Below are 20,023 nucleotides of genomic sequence, written 5' to 3' on the forward strand. Positions count from 1 at the left end.
GAGTCCAACCTGGTTTACATAGTGACTTCCAGGATAGCCAGGACTACACAGTGAGACCCTGTCTGGAAAAAAAAAAAAAAAAAAAAAAAAGTCAGAGGAGGTCCATGCCTTTAATCCCAGTGTTTAGGTTTGAGACCAACCTAGGGGACATAGTCAGATATAGGAAGGAAGGAAGGAAGGAAGGAAGGAAGGAAGGAAGGAAGGAAGGAAGGAAGGAAGGAAAGGAAAGGAGAAAGGGATAGGGTGGGCCCTTCTTGGAGCTGAAATGCTGCAAGAGCCACATATTTTTTTTTCCCACAAGAACCTCAGGTTTTTGCCAGCCAGATACTAGCCACAGCTGGTTTTCAGCCTGGAGAGAGGGCACCCACAGCCACCATACTCTCCACCCGCTCCCAGCTCATCTTGGGAATGAGGGCATGGACTGGGAAAGGGCAACTCTGTCTCTGCAATGGCACAGCCAAGACCAGTCACTACACAGCCACAGGTCATAGTCAATAATAGGCCTCCTCCACTGATAGAGTTCTCTGGCCAGGGAGTGGCCATTCTGACCCTCGTAATCAGGAAGTCCCTGGATTTCTGTGTCCTCTTCTCAAGCCAAGACTTGTCCTCTCCTGAGCCTCTCAGAGTGCTGTCTGCAGTAAGACACAAACCATTATTTACCATCTCCTCATGCCTGGCATCTCTGGGGTCTGTGATATGCAGGGCCGGTTATATTTTTATTATTGTTTTGTTAGGGTTCAGAATTCGCCGAAGACCAGATGCAAAAAGCGTTTATTTTGCAGAGAGTTCCAGCATGCTGGGGTCACCACCTTCAAAATGGTGGCAACCCTGAGGGAATCTTGAAGGCCCCTTTTAAAGCCAGAAAGGGGAATTCCTACTGTGGGTACGTGACCTCGACAGGGATTGGCAGGTGCCCATGGAGGTTGCATGACTCTGACTAGGACTGGCTAGCTCTTTGGAATTAAGTCCTCTCAGTTTGAGACAGTCTCTTGTAGCCCAGGCTGGTCTCACTTACATAGCTGGAGATGGCCTTGACCTTCCTCCCGAGCACTGAATTTATATTCATCTATTACCATGCAAAACTAGTTGGCTTTTGTTGTTTTGTTTTTCCCAAGACAGGATTTCTCTATGTAGCTTTGGCTGTCCTGGAACTCTGTAGACCAGGCTGACCTTGAACTCAAAAAGATCCACCTGCCTCTGCTCACGAGTACTGGGGTTAAAGGTGTGTGCCATCACCACCCTGCTTGTTCTGTTTTATTTTTTGTTGTTGATATTTGTTTTTGATCAGGGTCTTACTATGTAGCCCAGGCTGGCCTTGAACTCCCCATCTTCCTACCTCTGCCTCCTGAGTTCTGAGATCATAGAAAAGGCTACTACACCTAAAATCATCTAGTTGTAATAGGATTTGAAACCCCCAAGTATGGCCGCTGCCCACTTTTGGAGCTATCACTTGTCACTGCCTACATCTCCAAACCCTGGTTATGGCAGTTCCTGCTTTTTCTTAGTTCCTGGTCTCTTCAGATACTAGCTTCCAAGGCCCTGACTGCTTGCTTGGAAGAACCAGAGCCAGTGGTGCAGAAATGTCAACAGGCACTTAGCATCCTGAGGCAGCCAGCAGACACTCTCATCTACCCACACACAAGGAAGTCTCGAGATACAAGTGTATTCTTAGCCCCTGTGTATACTGAATGCACAGTCCACAGACACTGGTTCTCCCACCTTCCACAAACACAACAAAATTAGGCAACTCAGGACATAGTACACGCACACCAAAGTCTCCAGGAGTATACCCCTAAGGCAACACCCTTGTAAACCTACAGAATCCATATGCACCATCAACTAAGGAAACAAAACTCCATACATTCAGGAGACATCACACACACTCCTGCCTTCTCATCTACATGCTGCTTCATTCCTTGGAGTTAGTGGCTGTCAGAAGATCTGAGACACCTCTACCAGCCTCCCTGCCATCGTGAGACCCAGAAATTGCCATATGGCCACTGAATGTGATGAATTCCTGCAGCCCAAGGACAAAGGAGCCTCTGGGAGGCAGGGCCCTGGCTTCAGCCCCTGTTCTACCCCTTATAGACACTCAGAACCCAAATCGCCTTTGTGATCATGAATAAGGCTTTGAGGGACTTGACCAGCCAAAGCCTTCAAGAGGAGGCTAGGGGCTGGACACGGTGACACAAGCCTTTAACACTAGCAGAGGTAGTCGGATATCTGTGAGTTTAAGGCCTGCCTGATCTACACAGTTAATTCCAGGACAGCCAAAGCTACGTAAAGAGATCCTGTCTCACCCCTTTCTCCCAAAAAGAGGGGATTAGAATGCCAGATTAGCATGTGTGATGGAGGCCCATTCCATTAGCTGCTCCAGGAGTTCCAAGCTAGGTTCGGTCCCTGCAGGGCCTTGTGTGTCTGTGTGGGGACAGAAGCAGAACTTGGTGTCTGTGGAGAAGAAACCCAGCTGTAGAGAACAAGCACTCCAGATGTGGCCATGCCGCTGGCTGTATCCGGTAGGCTGGAGAAGAGTGGTGGCTTCAGGGCAGTTATTGATTCCTGAGCCATTTAGTAGGCCCTGAATGTTCTGTAAGTACTGCTCTTGGCAGTGGCTACAAGAGATAAGGCTCCTGCCTTGGGCTGTCTCACTGGGACATAGTCCCCTGTCATACCAACCAAAGGGAAGAGGCAGTGTGGGGTTGTTGGGCAGTGCTCACAGCTACCTGAGTCAGGGGAAGGGTTTTGGGGGGCCTGGTTCTATAGTGAGGCACGGAGACACGCCCTCCCAGAGGCTTGGTCTGCCTTGTGCCATGGTGAGAGAGTGCACCTCCTTAAACGTGGTACTTGAGAGGGCCCTGCTGAGGCATTGTGGGGGAAAGGGAGTCAGCTTACCGTGCCCTCCTTTCTTCAGAGTGCCCGCCTTGTAATTCCTAACCCTCATGCTTAAATATCTTCAATATTTTAAATCTTGAAATATTGTTAAAATATCTTCAATGAAATCTCCCACTGTCCTTCATAAAACTGGCTAGTCCTGGAGTTCTTTCCTGCATCAAAGCGACTAACCCTATTTCAGCCAGAGACAAGAACCTGTTTCAGCCAGAGACAAGGTTCCGAGGTTCCTAAAACTCCAGGGGAACTCCCCAGCCTGCTGAGGGCAATGGTGGGGATCTGGGCTTTCTTTGCTCTGTCTATAAAGCCACGCTACCAGCATGAGCCTAGAAACCAGAGGTGTGCTCAGGTCTCCTGGCCTGGGTTGGCGGTGAGACAGACATGACTCTTGGGAAGTGAAAGGTGGGAAGCGCTAGACAAAACCCACCCAGGTAGTGCAGTCCTCGAGACTCTCACTGCGCCCATCTCTCCACTCTTCTGCTACCTCCTCGCTGGCAAACCTGCGGTCCTTCACAGGAACAGAGGGCCTCAGCTGGAAAGGAGGGGGCCCACCAGCCTGCGGCCCTAGGGAGCCATCGGAGAGCCCAGCGCGCTAATCCGCTGGCCACAGCCTGCTGGGCCTGGCAGGGATTAGGCCGAGAAGGGCGCTGACCATCCTGCGGCACCCAAGCCCTGCGCCCGAGGCTCAAATGCGGCATTTGGGATGCGGAGCGTGCCCTCCTGTTTGCTCACGGAACTGGCCCCGGGGCGGGAAGCCGACTTGCAAGTGTATCAGAGATTAGGGCGCCGGCTTCAATCCCCTGGCCGCGATTCCACCCGCAGGCGCTGGCCGGCCTTTGTAACCACTGGTCCTGGGGAGGGGTGCCCCAGGGGAGACGCCGAGGGGCGCCCGCTGAGGACCAGGGAGGTCTCCCTCCTTCCAGTGCCACTTGAAACTTGTCTATCTTCTGAAGTTCCAGCATGTGGAGGGCCAACTCCCCGCAAAAACAGGGTTGATTCAAATATCAAGATAAGGGGATGAGAGGACAACAGAGGGGATGGGGCGGGGTGGGGAAAGGGGCGGGAAGGAGAAGGCCCCTGCTGCAAGAGCGGTGGTGCTGATGTGATTCAGCGGCGGGTAGATGGAGGCTGGAGGATCAGATTCAAGGTCAGCCTTGCCTACATAGTGAATCCAAGGCCAGCCTGAGCTCTGTGCCACCCTGTTTCAAAAGCTCGAGGAGGAGGAGGAAGATGGGGAGAGAAGAAAGAGAAGGAACCAAGAGGAAGAGAGGGTGCTCTTGGAGGACAAGAAAAGACACCGGAAAAAAAGGGGGCGATGAGGGGTCCCCTTCCTCTAATCTCACCTCCATTCCCTAGTTCACTGTCTCCAGGCCCAACGACTCTTTCCTCTTCTCACTGTCAGTCCCCAGGCTGCCAGGGTGGATCCTGGCACAGGTATCCACCCACGGTGTCCCGAACACCTGACTCTGAGTCCTTGGTGCCCTGAAGCCTTCAACTTCCTTTGGTTCTAGCCAGGGGCGTGTTCTGAGTCTTAAAATTCTCAAAATTCTCAGAGCTCTCAGAGGTGGGAAGGGCAGTCACCCACTCCTGGATGCTGAGACTCACCCAGAAGCAGTTCCCTGGCCAGATCCCCATGCCTGCCCTCTGACGGCCCTCCCTCCCTCACGGCACCTGCCCGGTGTGGGCTTCTAATTCCTTTTCTGCCCTGGCGCTGTTGACTCCTAACCTATTATTCCTGCCTAAGCCCTCCAGGTCGTCTTCAGCTCCGAGATGAAAGGAAAACAGCATCCATCCCCTGTCTCAGCTGTCTGGCAACGACGCGTCCTTTTCCTTCAAGGCCCATGTTAGGTTTTCTCAGGAGTCACACGGACGCTCCACCTTGCCTCACTCTGACCCGACCTATGGGAGACACCTATGGGAAGCAATCAGTCCTCTCCTCTCTTCTTGCAGTTCCGAAGTCTTTTCCCTTGCCATTCATACACTTGGGAACCGAGCAACTAAGTCCCTCTGTGCTCTCTGAACTCTTCACCCCTTTCTAAATTTCTACACAGCTGGTGCGGCTGAATGATTCCCAACTCCCTCATCCTCCGCTGCTCTCTGAGCACAGGGGCCTCTCCTCTCCCATTCCAGCTTCCTCTCCCGTAGCTTTGGAGGGGGCTGTAGGCCAAAATGATCCCAACTCTTAGGCTTCTGTGCGAGGGCCTCTCCCTCTACCTCTTTCCCTGACTGGGTGAGTGGTACAGCGAGGTTCCGCCTCTGCGGAAGTTGAGTGGCCCCCATCGAACGGTCTGCGCGCGCCCTCTGCCGCCAATGTTGAGAGATGACATTCTGCATAGGTCTGGCCTGCAGGATTAGCCGGCCACACTTGATGGGTGCTTTCTTGAGTTCTGGCTGGTACAGAGCCGAGGAACACAGATATTTCCAAAACAAAATAGTATGTCTGTTTAAATGTTTCAGTGCCACTTGTTGGTACGGTAGAGAAGGGGGAAAAAACCCACGCCCTACCCCCCCTCCCGCCTGGGTTTAAAATACAGGGCAGCAGGCAGATTATCTGCTCATTATGCACCAGAGCATAATGAGAAAGAAAAAGAATAGCCCAAAGCCCAGGAAAGCCTGTGTGATGGCTTACACAAACCTATAATTCCACTACTAGGCAGGTGGTAGCAGAAAAATCAGTTCACAATCATCCTCGGCTAGCTAATTAGAGGCTAGCCTGAGCTACTTGCAACCTTGTCTCAAAAACAAAATATCCTAGCATGATACCTCACGCTTTTAATCCCAGCACTTAGAGGCAGAGACGGGGAAATCTCTGTGAGTTTAAGATCATGCTGGTCTACATAATGAGTTCTAGGCCAGCTAGGGTTACATAGTGAGATCCTGCCTGAAATAAAATAAGAGGCTGACAAGATGATTTGGTGGGTAACAGTAGTTCTCTTGTTCTCCGGTGTGGACTCCAGGGACTAACCTCAGATTGTCAGGCTTATCAGCAAGGACCTGGTGAGTCATCTCACTGGCCCACCAGCTCAGTTCTTAAAAAAACAAAAACAAAAACAAAAAAACTATATTTTATTTGTATTTATGCTATATGTATTTGTGTATCTGTGTGTGTTGGGATCTGAGGAGGCCAAAAGTGGGTATCCAATACCATAGAGCTGGAGCTCCAGCCAGCTGAACCACCCAATGTGGAACCAAACTCCCATGCTCTGGAGTGCAGCAGCTGTCCTTAACCACTGAGGCATCTCTCCAGCCCCAGCTCAGTTCTTCACCCACACTGCGAACATCTCCATAGTCTGAACTGGGATTTAGTGAATCGGAATTTTCCCTCCCTACAAGCCTGGCAATGGTCTTAACCCAAGAGATTCCCAACTCAGTGGTCTGTGTAACAGCTAGCTTTTCATCCATGCGATGAAATAGCTGATGTCGACAGCTAAGAAGGATGAAGGAGTTGGGCTCATGGCTTTAGAGGTTGCTGTCCATAGCCACAACTCTATTGTTTGGGGGCCTGTGGCATGGAAGAGTCTCAAAGTAGAAAGGTGTGATGGAGCAGAGCCAAGAAAAAGAGAAGGAGGGGAGACAGGGAGCGATAAGGGAAGAGGAAGAGCCTGCATGAGCAGGCTCTCCTTCCCCATTTGTTCCATCTGGAACCAGCTCATTGAACAATATCCTGTATCAGGATATTTGATCTCATTGTGAACCCCGAAATTGTGAACTATAAAAACCTTTAATCCAATAGCTTTCTGTACCCAGAACTTACCTAGGTTAAGAGTCGAAGCAAGTAACCAGCTGACAGGAATTAACAGAAAGGAGGGAACTTTGAAAGAAGGATGTTTAAGACCTTGGAGGAGAAGGAACTTAGGCTCTTTTATTTTATTTATTTTTTTAATGTATACACTGTTTTGCCTGTATGTGTGCCTGCAGGCCAGAAGAGGGCACCAGATCTCATTATAGATGGTTGTGAGCCATCCTGTGATTACTGGGATTTGAACACAGGACCTCTGGAAGAGCAGACAAAGCTCTTAACCTCTGAGTCATCTCTCCAGTCCCAAGCTTTTGCTCTTTAGCTCTTTAGCTTCTAGCTTTTGGCTTTTGGCTTTTTTATTCTGGGCTCTCAAGTGAGCTAGCAGGGCTTTTCCTTCTGGGCCCTCAACAGAGCGAGCAAGCTTTCGTCTTTTGGCTTTTCCTTCTGGGAGGTGAGCTGATTAGGAAGGTCAGTTGGATGCTTTCTCTGCCTCTCTGAGCTACCATGTTTTCACCCCAGTATCTGACTCCTGAGTCTTTATTGGTAAAATGGGACACTGAGGTTTTCACTCTTTAAACCAACAGCACCACACTCAGATGTGAGGGTCTTTCTCCCTCACCTAATGTCCTGGAACACCTTCGAAGATCTACTCAGAAGTGAGGCTAACTAATCTCCTAGGTATTTCCCACTCCACTCAATTATACCTGTAATCCCAGCACTCGAGGGGCTGAGGCAGGAAGACAGCAAGTTCAGGGCTACATAATAAGACCCTGCCTCAAAAACAGACATTTAAATTAAATAAACTGTCTCAAGTACATAGCCTCGAGTACCTCCTTTGTTGCAGAATCAAACCCCCATGGACTGTGTTGTGGTTCTCTGTGGTTGTATAACAAACCACCTCTACACGCCATGGCTTTAAAGGCAACTACTTTTTTTGTTTTGAGAGTGAGGGCTAACAATATGGTTCAAACCTCATGACCTGAGATAGTTTCCTGGGACTCACATGATAGAAGCAGAAAACCAATTTCCACAAATTGTCCCCCTGGCTTCTACACATGCCATAGCACAACACACACACACACACATACACACACACAGAGGGGGGAGTAGAGAGAGACAGAGAGACATAAACTTAATTTTTTTTTGTTTGGTTGATTTTTGAGACAAGGAAGTCTCTTTGTATAGCCTCAACTGTCCTAGAACTCACTATGTAAACCAGATTAGCTTTGAACTCACAGAGACATGCCTACCTCTAGCCCCTGATGTATATTTAATCCCGAGGGATTAAAGGTGCAGATTAAAGGTGCCTGTCCTTTTAGCTGTTTTTGAGACAGGGTCTCATGTATTCATCACTGGCCATAAACTGTGTAGCCAAGTGTGGCCTTGAATTACTAATCCTTCTTTTGAGGTGGGACAGGGTTTGAGACAGGGTTTCTCTCTGTAGCCCTAGCTGTCCTGGAACTTGCTCTATAGACCAGGCTAGCCTTGAACTAACAGAGGTCCATTTGCTGGGATTAAGGGTGTGCACCACCATTGCCTGGCTGAATTACTGATCTTCCTGCTTCTCGGTCCTGAGTGCTGTGGTTACAAGGGAGTGTCACCATGGCCCGTTGGTCAATCATTGCTGGGACTCAAACCCAGGACTTGGGAAAGCTAAGGCAAGCACTATACCAGCTGCACCACAGCGCTATCCCAGAGTTGATCCTACAAGGTAGCAGAAAGCTAGCTTCCTGGGGGTGCAACTTGGGAGTGCATGGGCCTAGGCTCAGAGGCCTTGGGGTTCAGTCGGTGCTCTTCTGCTATTATCTTGAACCCCCAGTAATTTTTGAACCACAGTCCCCTGTTTTTATTGTGCAATGGTCTCCACAAATAACATAGTAGGTGTTAGCTATAATCACGTCGTAGCTGTGGCTAGACTGTCTGGGATAGTAACCTCACTCACAAATCTAGGGTCCTGGTGGGGTGGCCTGGGCAAGGGGACCATGTTGTTGTCTGTGCAGGACATGGCTAGTACAATCTTGAGAACAGAGCAGCTGTGACTAGAAACTCCAGACCCTCACAGGATGGAGACTATTAACACACCCTCACTAGAGGGCAAAGCCTCAGGGGGCCCCCACCTGATTGCAGCCACTTAGTCCTCCCTGGCCTCCAGTGATGGGCAATCTACCACAGCTGCCTGTGGTCTCAGGAGGTTATCTGCAGAAGGGAGCATGTCTATGCAGCTTTTAGGGTGTTGTTCACTCACCCCCTACAGTGATACAGTGTTTGGGATTACCCACACTTCTGTAAGAAACTCTCACACACTTGTAAGTAAGCCTAATAAAATCATCTCTCCACCAAGCTGGACTTGGATGGAATTGTTACTTTGGTCTGTCATTAGTGCCTGATCTAGGATGAATAGACATTTTTCCAGGAAAAAAATAACCCAACCCTGCAGTATCACAAAAACTGCTAGGAACTCTGTGAACCTCCATGTGTCAAGCACTTGAATTATACCACAAATTAATGATCAAGGATACACATTCATTTTGAGCTTAGTCCAGGAATAAGGCCTACGTACACCATGATAAGAAAGACCATGTCAATATAGAATCAGAATAAATGGTTAGCCATACAAGAAAAGACAGACACCTGTTTCTTAGAAAAACCTTGACATATTGAACACATAATGTACATTTGAAATAAGAAAATTATGGAGTCTGGAGAGATGGCTCCAAGCACTGGCTTAAGAGCATTGGCTGTTCTTTCAGAGGTCCTGAGTTCAATTCCCAGCAACCACATAACAATCTATAATGATACCTGATGCCCTCTTCTGGCATGTAGGCATATATGCAGGCAGAATACTATATAAAGTTTAAAAAAAAGAAGAAAGAAAGAAGAAAAATAAAACTTCTGCTTTGAAATCATGAGCATATAGATAAAGCCACTACTTAAAGCAGGCAAAAAAAATATCTAGTTAGATTTCTTTTTGATGAAGGAACTTACAATCAATAGTTGTGTTATAACTCCCTTTTTATGTAACAATTGTATCTATTTTTTATTTTGTTGTTGTTGGGTTTTGTTTGTGTGTCTGTTTGTTTGGTTTGGTTTTTCCAGACAGGATTTCTCTGTGTAGCCTTTCGGCTGTCCTGGACTCACTTTTGTAGACCAGGCTGACCTCACACAGAGATTCGTCTGCCTCTGCCTTCTGAGTGCCACGCTTGGCTGCATCTACTTTGAATGAGGTAATTTTTTCATGCATAGAGAACCTTTGTCTTAGAGGGTATAAAAACACAGGACAGAAATAAACATTTGTCAAAGCCCCCTGCCTCTTCCAAAAATGTGTCCTTTTGTCTGATTTTCTCTATGTGTGTATGTATGTTTGTTTATATGTGTGAAATTGTGAAGCCTGTTAGAACTTGTTTGTTGAATTCCTTCTCTTCATCCATTGAGTATTTGTGGAAATGTCTTTCCTATTTCTCTTTCTTTTTCCATAGCCCCAGAGGAGCTGAAAGAGTTCAGAGTCTCTTGATGATCACAGAGAGCACTGGTCCCAGATAATTAAGTTTTATATCTCAGGAAAAATCGGCTGAGTGGTCTTTCACTGACTCTACGCACACCTTCCCTGTCTTTTCCGCTGACCATGCTGAAGCTGGTCTTTTGGCAAGGTTGCTTACAATTATCTGTATCTCCAATTCCAGGGAATCAGATGCCCTCTTCTGGCCTCTGTAGGCACCAGGCACACACATGTGCACAGACATGCTTGTAGGCAAAATACTCATACACATAAAAATGTTATTTTAAGTGGACTCTCTCTCTCTCTCTCTGCATCACTCCCTCTTTCCCTCTCTCTACTTGAACTTTTTCAGGTAGCCACCAGGCCCAAAAAACAAACATTGCAACAGTTGAAGGGAGGTTCCAGATCACAAGGCCTACAATCAGAAGTTATACTGCACCACCAATTCAACACTCTATGGAGGAAATCGAGTCACGCCTGAGATTTTTTGCCCAGAATCTATGTGAAAAAGCCTCTATGCCAGCATTCCTAGCACCGGATAATGAAATATAGCTTAGTGAGAGAACCTACCTCAAAAATCAAGGTAGAAATGGTGTTCAAGCCATGTAATCCCAGCATTTGGAAGGCAGAGGCAGATGGATTTCTGTGAGTTCAAGGACAGTCTTGTCTACACAATAAGTTCTAGGCCAGCTAAGGCTACATACCTTGTCTCAAAAAGCAAAGCAAAGCAAAACATCAGAGAGTAATTGAAGATGACACCTCTGGCTTCCACAGGCACATGCTCACATATGCACACACACTAAGTAAGTAGATAAAGATCTTAAGGGCCCAACCTGGTGGGGTGGGTAGGAACACAGTCACACTGGTTCATGTTTGGGAAACAGCTAGCTGCTGCCACCTCCACCTCCAACCCTGGCCACAGGTTAGACTAACCAAATCAGAACCTCCCAGGTAACACATCAGAATAAGATCATTTGCTTCTCTCTAGGTGGTCCCTGCAAAAGCCAGATCCTTCTACCCAGGATTCTCACCAATGAAACCCATGTGGTTCCTTCCAGGAAAGGAGGGGCAGGCTGAACCCCTCTCATCTCTTACAGCTTCCAAAGGGACTTAACTCTTTCTTCTCTCTCCAGGAGCTTGGAGACAGTGGCCTTTCTAGGCTAATTCTCTGGATTCTGGGGACCCTGAGTTCACCCTATACCCCTTCCTAGGCCACCGCAAGGGGTAGCCCTTCGTGCAAGTGTGAACAGCAAACAAATCACTCTGGACACAAACTTCCTCACAGGAATCTCAGATCCGTGCTGAGCAAACAGACAGCCAGGGCCTCCTCCCACTAGGAGACCCAGACTCCGCACCTGGCCTGGGAAATGAGCTTTCCCAGAACATTCAGAGCCCTCCCAGCCTGTTCCCCTTAGGCTCAGCGACCCAGCTCTGCAGCCAGTGGCAAAGGCTTGCTTAGTGATCAACCAGAAAGGCCACTTGCAGAAAAGCTTCAAAGGTTACACGGGATAAGAGAAGATCCATAGACCAGTGACGTCTGTCTTTTTCCCCTGCTACAACACCACGTGGTGTTCATCTGCAGTGCACACCTCTGGCAGCATCTGCTTCTCTTCCCTTCGGGAGCGGATACTTCGGTGATTTGATCATACTCTCTCCTCTCTGGCTCATCCACTGACAAGGCATCCTAACCCAACTCTCTGTTGTTTCAGCAATGCTGCTTGCCCTCAAAGCAGGGGCCATTGGTGAAGGCAGTGTTGAGATGAGGTCTCATTATGTAGCCCAGTTCAGTCTTGAACTTGGAGCAACCATCCCTGCCTCTACCTCTAGAATGCTAAGATTACAGATGTACAGCAAACATATCTAGGATGGAAAGTTACTTATTTATTTATATTTGTTTGTTTTAAGATAGAGATGGGGCTGGGAAGTGGTGGCATATGCCTTTAATCCCAGCACTTGGGAGGCAGGAACAGGTGTATCTGTGAGTTCAGGGCCAACCTGGCCTACAGAAGAAGTTTAAGGACAGCCAGAGCTACAAAGAGAAACCCTGTCTCAAGAAACACATGAGCAAACAAACAACTACAACAAAGACATAAAAGGGTCTCACTGTTTAGTCCTGCCTGGTCCGAAACTCACAGAGATCAGATGCCCCTGCCTTGGCCTCCAAGTGCTGGGCTTCGGGGCTGGCTCCACCACGCCCAGCAGGAACTTTTAAAAAAGAGCTATTAGGGGCTGGAGAGATGGCTCAGAGGTTAAGAACACTGGCTGTTCTTCCAAAGGGTCCCGAGTTCAAGTCCCAGCAACCACATGGTGGCTCATAACCATCTATAGTGAGATCTGGTATCCTCTTCTGGCCTGCAGGCAGAACACTGTATAAATAATAAATCTTTAAAAAAAAAAAAAAAAGAGCTATTAGTACTTCACATGGTGGTACATTCCTGTAATCCTGTCACTTGGGAGATAGAAGCAGACAGAACTCTGAGCTCCACATTAGCCTGGTCTACATACAATTCCAGGCCAGCCCGGACTCCACTGTGAGATTTGGAAACAAAGGAGAGTTAAGAGGTCTGGTAGCACATACCTGGTATCCCAGCTCTCAAGGACAAGACAAGAAAGAGGATTGCTGAAAGTTAGAGGTCAGCCTGGGCTACATGGACTCTGTTCAAAAAAGAAGTGAAAAACAAACAAAAACAAAAAACAAACAAAAAAAAAAACCATAGCCCCAAAGAAGATTCACTCCCCACTCCATTCTCATGCTCTAAGTCCATCTCCAAAGGAAAAAAATTACCTCCCTCTCTAAAGGCTATGAGAAATCAGCTCAATTCATGTTCAAGCTTCTGGTTTAGGTTTGTTTGTTTGTTGTTTTAAGATTTTACCTTGAAAGAGAGAAATAGGAAAGTCCCAGGGGGTCTGGACACTGGATGGCCTAGAGCCATCATGCACCTCTTCTAAGGGCAGCACTTCCTCTTAGTCACTGAGCCATCTTTCCTGCCCGTGGTTTTTGTTTGTTTGTGTGTTTGTTTGGTGTGTGCATGTACATGTGTGCATTCATGCATGAGTGTGTGTTTTCTTGTTCTTTGGTTGGTTTGGTTTAGTAACCAGCTAGTTTCTTCTCCTGAGTTCTGGGATTGATGATATATGGTACCAAGTCTTGAAAAACTGTATAATGTTTCTGTTGTTGTTACTGTTGGTTTTTGTTGGTTGGAGACAGGATTCCACTGTGTAGTACTGATTGGACTAGGACTTTCTGTGCAGACCAGGCTTCCCTCAAACTCCCAGAGATCTGCCTCCTGAGTGCTGGGGTTAAAGGCATACACCATCATGCATTTGTTTGCTTGTTTGTTTGTTTGTTCATTCATGAGACTGAGTTCCTCTGTATAGCCTTGGCTGTCCTGGCCCCGAATTTACAGAGATTTGTCTGCCTCTGCCTCCTGAGTGCTGGGACTAAAGGGTTTCATCACCACCATCCAGCCGTTCTTAACTTTTTAAAAAGATTTGTTTATTTATTTGATTATATATATTAGTGCTCTATTTTCATGCACACCAGAAGAGGGAATCAGATTCCATTACAGATGGTTGTGAGCCGCCATGTGGTTGAACTCAGGACCTCTGGAAGGGGAGTCAGTATTCTTAACCATCTCTCCAGCCCCTATTTTTAACTTTTAATTACATTTTATTTATTTACATTTTATTTATGAGTGTATGTGTTTATGAATAGGCATGTGTAGGTCATAGCACATGTGTGGATGTCAGAGAACAGCTTGTGGGAGTCAGTTCTCTCTTTCCGCTGTGTTAGTCCTTGGAGATTTAACTCAGGTTGAGCGGCCAGTACCTTTACCCACTGCGTCATCTTGTCAACCCTTGTGGTCATCCTCTTGTCTTGGCATTCCTAATGTTGAGATTACATGTATAAGCCACTACGATCTTTTTTTTCCCTTTTAGTGCTGGGATCAAATCCAGAATCTCAAAATAGGAAGCAAGTGTTCTATAATGAAGCCATATCCCCAGGGCTTATTATGGAAGTTAGAGTCAGATAAGTCATGATAGAAGTCACGGGGCTGGAAATGTAGCTCAATCAGCATGCAGCCTAGCATGCCCAAAGCCCTGGGTTCCATCTCTTCACTGTATATACTGGATACAGTGGATACAGTGCATACACTGCACACTTTCCATCCCAGAATTCGGGAATCGGCAAATAGGAGAGAAGTTTGAGGTCGTCCTCACATAGTGAGTTCAAAGCCAGCCTGGGCTATGATATTCAGTCACAAAACCAGTCATTTAGTTGTCCATGAGCTATTATTTTCTACATGTGTGAAACAGGAATAAAGTTCCAATGAGAGAGGGGCCGGGTCATGGGAATGCCTGCGTACTTTGTGGTGCTTGCAAGTGTAACAGCTTGGGGCATTCCTCTTTCTTCAGAAACTTACTGGAGGAAAAGTGGAGAAAGAATCAAACCCTTATCTGGATTGAGCTCCATGGTAGGTGTGGCCAGTGGGTAAAGGCTGAGTGAGGTGCTGACCTAGCCTTGTATTGTCCTGTGCTGCCAGGAAGAGTGACCTGGATGTGCATAGCCTGAACTAAGTGTTGCCTTTGGAGCAGATTTCTCCCTTGGTGGGTCCTCGGTGGGTGTCCTTTTCAACACAAGAAAGGGCTTCAGTTAGTTTGCTGCCAAATCCCAGCCCCAGGGTGTTCCAAGTGGATAGAGCATGGATTGTCTCAAGCCTGGAATTGTGGCCTGTGCTTACACACCCAGCACTTGAGAGGCTGAGGCAGGAGGGTTGGGAGTTCAAAGTCAGCTACATAGCAAGGGCAAGAACAGCCTGGGCTCCTCCTTGCCCCTCTTCTCTGACCTATCATCCTTTATCTTATTCATTCTTAAAGTCACCAACGGCAGACCAGCTCTCCTTCCTTCCACACAATTCTCTTTCTACTGGGTCTTCTCCAGATTCTGGTTCTTTGGCAGGCCTTGCTCTCTTGGGACTTGTCTGGAGAGGCAGGTCTCTGGGCAGCCTTCTCACACCTCTGGTGGTGCAGGCCTGTTGGCTCAGCTGCTTGGAAGACTGAGGCAGGAACACTGAAAGTGCAAGGCCTGTCTAGGCTACAGAATGAATTCAGGGCCACTCTGGACACTTCAGGAAGGTCCTGTCTCCAATTAAAAAGTGTGCAGGAAAACAGTTTAATGGCAGAGAGCTAGCCTAGCATGCAAGAGGCCCTGTGTTCTATTCCCTAACACTGAAAAAAAAATACTAATAATAAAATAAGTTATCACTAACCGTTCTGCCTTTTATACTCCCATAGCCTCTGCCCCTGGCTTGGCAGCTGCTTTAGCAAGCTGTAGATGGGTGTCTCCACTTCATCTCCCACCCCACCATGAGACCGGTAGTTCCCAAGACAGAAACTGCAACACACATACCCATAGCTCTTTGTGCCCCTCATAAAACCTAACTCACAGAAAAGTGCTCAAACAAATCCATGTTTGTTAACTTCTGTCTAATTAAAGAGCATGGGACTTCAGAGGGTCTTAAAAGCGACATACATAAGAAAAAGTTAGGAAACCCTTGGAAACTGCCTATGTGCATGTGTGTCAACACACAGCACCTCCTTTGCCTGAGCATTCCAGGGAGGAAGGAACAAACAACCTTGTTTGCTCTTTGCTCTTGGTCAGCTGTAGTACGGGAGGAGGGGCAGAGAAAGAGGAGCAGGTGTGAGCTGGAGCCTAGGCAGCCTGGGCAGGGGAAAAGGTGAGCGGCTTCTGCAGGGAGGGGCCTTCGGGCCCTCTCACTTTGCAGGCTGTGCTCCACTTGAAGCCTATGGTGTGGGGTGTAGGCTGTAGGCCTAAGCTCCATGGATGGTCATGGTTATCACCAAGCTGGGGTGGAGTTGGGGAGACAGTGAAGAAGGAAACAGGAAACAGGGATCCTGAGAGAGAGAGAGAGAGGGCAGCAAGGGGGGCTGTAACTGTCTCCTCAACTCTGAGCTCCCCAGTGGCTCTAAGATCCCAGTGAGGACACCCCTAAATCCAGCAGAGGAACCTGTTCTGGACTTAGGGAGATAGTCAAGCACAGCTCCATAGATGCACAGTGTCCAGTTGCTGGTATGACTTCCTGTCACACGCCCCATTCTCTTATCGGTGCTCAGAGTAGTCAGAGAGAGGAGAGAGAGCCCCTTATATGGGTGTATGCTACTGAAAAAGATATAAAATTAAAAAGATATAAATTTAGCTGGGCGTGGTGGCTCACGCCTTTAGTCCCAGCACTGGGAGGTAGAGGAAAGTAGATCTACAAAGTGAGTTCCAGGACAGCCAGCGCTACACAGAGAAACCCTGTCTTAAAACACCAATATAATTAAAAATAAATAAATAAATAAATAAATAAATAAAACTCCAACCAACCAATCAAACAAAAACCCCAAATGGCTCAGAGGTCAAGAGCACTTGTTGCTTTTGCAGAGGACCAGTGTTTGGTTCCCAACAGCCACATGGCAACTTACAACTTCAGTTCCAGAGGAGCTAGTGAATACCCTCTTCAGGCCTCTCTGAACACTGCACATATATGGGTACAAAAACACTTACAGGCAAAACACCTATACCACACTATATGTACACCACCATGCCTAGCCATTTTTGTTTTGTTTTGTTTTGAGACAATTTCTCTGTATAGCCTTGGCTGTCCTGGAACTCAGTCTGTAGACCAGACTGAATCCCTCTAATCTACCTGCCTGGGTGCTGGGATTACAGGATTGCAGGATTACAAACCTGGCTTGTTTTGTTTTTACACTTACCTGTGTGCATGCTCTCAAGTGTGGGTATGTGCTTGTGTGTAGCCATGTTCTGGTCACAGTAGATGTGTGGAGGCCAGAGGACAGCTTTCAGAAACCAGTACTCTCTTCCCATTCTGTAGGTCCTGGGGCACTAAATTCAGATTGGCAGTCTTGGTGGCAAGCACTTTTACCCACTGAACCATCTTGCCTGCCTGTGTTTATTGCCTTGAGGGGTGGGGGCTCATATTGCCCAGCTGGGCTTTAAACTTGCTATGCAGTTGAGGATGACCTTGATCTTCTTGATTTCATGATCTTACTTCCATGTCCCCATGCTAGGATTACAGCCCTGTGGCCCCATGCTCTCTTTTATGGGGTAATGGGGATTGAACCCAGGGTTTTTCTACATGCTAGGCAAGCACTCTATCAGCTGAATTAAATACCAGCCTCTGTGTGTGTGTGTGTGTGTGTGTGTGTGTGTGTGTGTGTGTGTGTTGAGACAGGTACTAATATTATCAGAATTTGTCTCAAACTTGCTGTGTAGCTGAGGCTGGTCTTGAACTCCTGATAATCCTGCCCCCTCCTGAAGCTAGGAATACAGACATGCACCATCACACCAGGCTTTAAATATTTATATTGTTTACTTGATCAGCTAAGTCCTTGGCATTGTGCCAGATCCTTGGATAGAGCAGGTAGCAAGGGCTAAATTATTGAAGACAATTTTGGAGACTGATGTGGCATAAAATATAAATTCATATAAATTTATGCACTCATCCTATTTGCAGAATTTTTGTGTAGAAATAAGACCACCAGTTGTGCATTAAACATTAAAAATAATTTCTAGTCTATTACCTGTTCTGTTTGTAGACACAGGAACTAGGAAGCTACTGAATGTTCTTTAGAAAGAAACAGTTGAGCAATTGTGGTTTATATACACCATGGGGCCTAATGCAGCCATTACAAAGAACAAGTTATAGCCATGGCTTGGGTACAAGCCGGTAAGTACAACTACTTAAATGACTGAGGCAGAAGGATTGCCAGTTCAAGGCCTGTGAAACTTAATGAGACCTAGTCTCAAAAACAAAAGAGAGGGTTGGGCATCATGGTACACTCCTTTAATTCCAGCACTTAGGAGGAAGAGGCGGGTGAATCTTTGTGAGTATGAGGATTGTCTGGCCTACAAATAGTGAGAGCCTATCTTAAAAAAATAAAATTAATTAATTAATTAGCACTGGTGATGTAGCGCCGTAGTAAAAGTTCTAAATAGGATGGCTTTGGAGGGAGAGGTGTTCACAATTGATTGCTCCACGGTGAAAGGCAAAAATTAATTTCTTCAGAGAAATCTGGGCAGCAGAACCCTTGGAGGCATTAAGCGGCTGGGAGATTCATAAGTTGTCTCTATGTGTTTGTTTTCCCATTTTCATGTCTGTGCGTGTGCCATGCATATGTATACACCTTTGCACGCATGTGGGCACACTGTGTGGGTGCACATACATGTGGAAAGCCCGAGTTTTGTGTCAGGACTTGTCACCCTCCAGGACAAGTTTGTGGTCCTGCAGACTGAACCCAGGACCAAGTGCTTTACCGCCGAGCTCCATCTCCAGCCTCCTCCGGCTTGGTGTTATGAAATGTGCCACAAGCTGGGCAAGATGACACACGCCCTTAATCCCAGCACTCAGGAGGCAGGGGCAGGCAGTTCGAGGCCAGCCTGGTCTACAAAGAGAGTTCCAGGGCGGCCAGGGCCACACAGAGAAACCCTGTCTCAAACAACAACAAAGAAGCAGAGAAAGGCCCTGAATGTGTCAATACTATCCTGTTGGACAAATTATATCCCCAACTTTGCCCTGCTTAACTGCTGAGCCTTTCACTTTTTCTCTTTTGAGGTTGGGTCTCATGTAGGCCAGGCTGGCCTCAAATTCCTACATAGCCAGGAATGCCCTTGAACTGCTGATCTGCCCATCCTTCCCTTCCATTATGCTGGGACTGCAGTCATGAACCACCTTGCCCTGTTTTGTGAGGTGCTGAGTACTGAGTGCAGGGCTTCACACATACTAGCCTGGCACTCTACCAACTGAGCCACATTCATAGCCTTTCTCTGGCCAGGCTTCTTGCTGGGCTGCTCAGAAGGCAGGGCAGATTTACTGGTTAGTTTTTATTGTCAACTTAACAAACTAGAGTCACCTGGAAAGAACCTCAGTTGAGGAATTGCCTCGATCAGCTTGGCCTTTGGGCATGTCTGTAGGGAATTTTCTTGTTTGCTAATTGATTGAGGAGGGTCCAACCCACTATGAAAGGTACCATCCCTAGGCAGGGTATAAGCACTGTTCCTTCTCCCTCACGGTTTCCACTTCAGTTCCTGCCCTGACTTCCCTCAGTGATGGACTATAACCTGTAAGCAGAAATAAACCATTTCCTCCCCCCAGTTTGCTTTACTTGCGGCAAATGAGGGCAGCGGGTGTGTGTTCAAGAGGTAACATGTTTGTGTTCCAAATAGCTGAGGACCTTGGGGTGACACAGGCCCAGATGCAACATGATGGTGCAATTTTAGTGCTAGGCATTGGTTTGGGAAGGCAGGATGCCAGGCGAGCTGGAGAATTGGGACTCTCAGGGTTTCACTGTCACAGTCCAGTGCTCACACTCCAGACCAGTTCTAAAGCATTGTGTGCTGTACCTCACTTGAGCCCTCCCTCAAAGCTAAGGCAACCACTATTATTCTCCACTTCACAGATGGTAAATACAAATGGTAACTTGCAACTCAGAAAGTACTGAGTAGGCACCTGCAAAGTTGGGACACAACTGGCCTACCCCTCACACACATCATGAAAATTGCTAAATATAGGCAAGGTCCTTCCTTCTTCAAACTCACAAATCCACCTGTCTCTGCCTCCCATGTGCTGGGATTAAAGCTGTGTGCCACCGTGCCCAGCCCTGAGACAGGTGCTGGAGCTCCTTGTCTTACTCTCAGGACCATGATGAGTCAATACTGGGTCAGGTGGGAGCAAGTGAAACAAAGCAAGCAAAATTTATTGAGGGAAATGAGAAAGTCAGGGCAGGAGGATGAGAGAGACTCTTAAGAGTAGGAGGGTTCCAGGAGTGGGGAAAACTACAGAGCCACCGTGAGGGGCTTTTTCCAGGATCTCCAGCAC

This window comes from Meriones unguiculatus, chromosome 5 (assembly GCF_030254825.1).
Source record: "Meriones unguiculatus strain TT.TT164.6M chromosome 5, Bangor_MerUng_6.1, whole genome shotgun sequence".
NCBI lineage: Eukaryota > Metazoa > Chordata > Mammalia > Rodentia > Muridae > Meriones > Meriones unguiculatus.